The sequence below is a fragment of the Triticum dicoccoides genome, chromosome 5A, assembly GCF_002162155.2.
Source record: "Triticum dicoccoides isolate Atlit2015 ecotype Zavitan chromosome 5A, WEW_v2.0, whole genome shotgun sequence".
Lineage (NCBI taxonomy): Eukaryota > Viridiplantae > Streptophyta > Magnoliopsida > Poales > Poaceae > Triticum > Triticum dicoccoides.
Genome location: NC_041388.1, coordinates 225772000 through 225775399, shown reverse-complemented (window position 1 = coordinate 225775399; position 3400 = coordinate 225772000).

Genomic DNA, 3400 nt, shown 5'->3' with positions numbered 1-3400 from the left:
AAAATAAAAAAATGATATAAATGTCAAAAAAATAAAAGAAAATAAGTTTGCCATGTGATATGTGGTCTAGTTGTTGGGAAAATTTACAAATATAAATTTTGACTTTATTTGCAAAATCTCTCTGGAAATTTGTAAAATGGGCATAACTTTTGCATACGAACTCGGATTAAAAAGTTTTATATATGAAAAATCATCTGAAAAGTTACATCCGAATTTAACTGGGGGAACCCCGTTAAACATTTTCAAAATCCCCAAAAACCTAACACAAAAAAGTTACGGGGCTTTCAAGATCTAGAGGCAAAAAATTCAAAAAAAAGGTTTTGAAATTTTTTTAATTTTTTTTTCAAAAAATGATACGTAATATGACCGGGAAGTTTGAAATATTTTCAAAATTTCATCATAGTCATGAACATGAACAAAGTCCTAGACATCAACAAGGTATAATAGGATTGATACGCTAGATATATCAACAAGTGCCTGTGAAGTGATCTGTTGCTGGGGTTGGATAGAACTATGAAGTTAAGCGTGCTTGGGCTGGAGTAGTGTGGGGATGGGTGACCTTTCGGGAAGTTTGACCATGGAGTGCGATTTGACTTGAGATTAAGCATATTGACCCAAGATTAAGACATAATGACCTGAGATTAAGAAAAAAATTTGAAAAAAATTAAAAAAAATTCTGAATTTTTTTTGAAAAAAGTTGTTACTAATGGCACACCGTGGGCCATACTAATGGCGCACCACAGGTGCGCCATTAGAAAAAAATTCTAATGGCGTGATGCTAGTGGCGCACCAGTAGTGCGCCATTAGTAGCGAAAATAGGTGCGCCACTAGCAGCCCTTTTTCTAGTAGTGGGTGGAACCCAACGAGTACGCATAGTAGTTTTCAAAGCAGCCCAAGTAGTTGGAATATTATTCGGATATAATCTACGATGTTCAGACCACCGCACACAAGCAAAACTAGTGAAAGCACAAAGTGCAGCATCAACACCTCTCTCCTCGGGATATTCTAAGCATGTAAAACGTTGTTCGGTTTCTAACTCCTAAGTAAGATATATATTAGGAACGTATCTACCCTCAAATGGTGGAATATTCAATTTCAGTTTAGGGAGATGGTCATGATCTCGTACCTGAGGGGGAGCCCTACCATTGCCATTATTTGCATGTGGACGACCTGGTGGTTGTGGTGCTGGTGGTTGCACGTAGTTCTGATTTTGATCAACCTCATCCTCGTAATCTCCCGCATAATCCTCCTCCTCCTCCGCGTCAGCAGTAGGAGCCACAGAAGTATCAATAGCAGCACCAACAGTTTGGCCAGGCTCAAGAGGGACACGGCTTGCTCGGCGGAGGGCTGTTTCACGACGTGGAGGTAGTCGTAGTCATTGTTGTAGTCGTTGTCGTCGTTGTTGTTGTTGGCAGAGATGTGACAGGTGCAGCCGGTGGTGGTTGTGGAAGACGCGCAAGAAATTCATTAAATTTGTTATCAAGCTTTGTTTCAAATGTCTTCTCAAAGCCAGTTATCTTATCCATGGCCTCTTAAAAATTGTTCAGCACATCTTGCACCTATTCAGTCATCATCTGCTGAAATTTATCACGCAACTCCTTATTCATCGTGTTCTCCCAGTCAGTCTCATCGACTTGTGATCCTGACATGGTTAGCAGCAATAGCAACACACAAGAATATGATCCTACAGACTACTAGGAAGTGGTGGTGGTGGTGTATCACAAATCCGGCAAGTGAATCTCAAATTCTTACCAGTTCTTACCCAACAGCAGGTGGTGATCAACAACCGTTGTAGTCAAAACTCTCAAAGATTGAACAGAGTGATTTCCAGGTGGTGTCAAACGCACAATGTAGATGTATGTGGAGCTGGGAAGGCTTATGATATGGTAGCAAAAATGTCAGGAATAATCAATTCAGACATGCAAAGTTGAATAAACGCTCAACAACGGTAGTGTGCTGGTCCTAGGCTAGACCGTACTAGAGACGCGAGCCTAGAACACGAACAAAATCACGGCGCGACACGTAAAAAAGGAAGGAGCACTCTCTAAATCTTTTTCCTTTTGTTTTGACTTTTTTGCACTTTTTTCCTCTTTTTTTGCTCCGCAACAATTTTTTTTCGAAAAAGTCTACAAATGGTCTAAAGACTGCCTAGCCAAAATTTTCCAAACTTAGTTTTTTAGTTTGGAACTATTTTTCTACTTCGGGTAGCATGGAATTTCAGGAGTCCTACTCTATCACGACTCGAAGTATCGCGTGATCTAGAACTCGAAAACAAAGCACAAATACTGGACTCTGACTAGGGCTGGTGGCAGAGAGGAATCTGGTGGAACTCGGGCTGGTGGTTGCATATGGCAATGGTATATCTGGACTCGGATTGGTGGTGGTTTATGGCGATGGTATATGTGTACTCGGATTGGTGGTTGTAAGAAGAATTACCATAGGAATTACCATAATTATTAGAGGAACTTCCAGGAAAAGGCCTAGGATTAAAATTACCTCCATAAGCATTGTTATTAAAATTGTTTCGCAAGATAAAATTCACATCTACGGGATCACTATTTTTCTCAATCAAAATAGATAAAGGCACATCATTAAGATCAATAGAGCACTTTTATTAGCAACCAATTTCATAAGAGCATCAACTTTTTCCCTCAATGTACTATTTTCTTCAACCATATTAACTTTTTTACTATTAGGTGCTCTTTCAGTATGCCATTGTGAATAATTTGCCATGATATTATCTAGAAATGTAGTAGCTTCACCCAAAGTAATTTCCATAATAGTACCACCCACGGCTGAATCTAAAATATTTCTAGAAACAAAATTCAATCTCGCATAAATTTTTGTATAATCATCCAAAGATTTAGACCATGAGTAGGACAATTTCTTAGCATCATTTCCATTCTTTCCCAAGATTATGCAACATGTTCATGCTCAAGTTGCTTCAAATTCATGATTTGAGTCCTAAGGGAAATAATTTTTGCACGCGGAAAATACTTAGTAATGAACACATCTTTGCACCTATCTCAAGAATTGATACTATTGCGAGGCAAAGAAGAAAACCAAATTCTTGTACGATCCCGCAAGGAGACGGAAATAATTTCAACTTCACAATATCATTGTCCACCTCTTTTTTCTTTTGCATATGACACAATTCTATGAATGTGATAGAGGCAAAGGTGTCCCGTCTTTCGATGAGCTGGTGGCTATCGTTTTGGAGGAAGTCGACTTTGACGATCCGACTACGAACGTGCGAGGACATCGCGCCTTAGCAATCGCTAAACCAACTCCGAGAGGTTATTGACCACGCCAGAGCACGATCAACCTGACCACGAAGGTCTGTTTCCTGCAGGCAAACGAAGAACAAGCAAGAAACTAAGCTTGCAATCTGGATATTGCG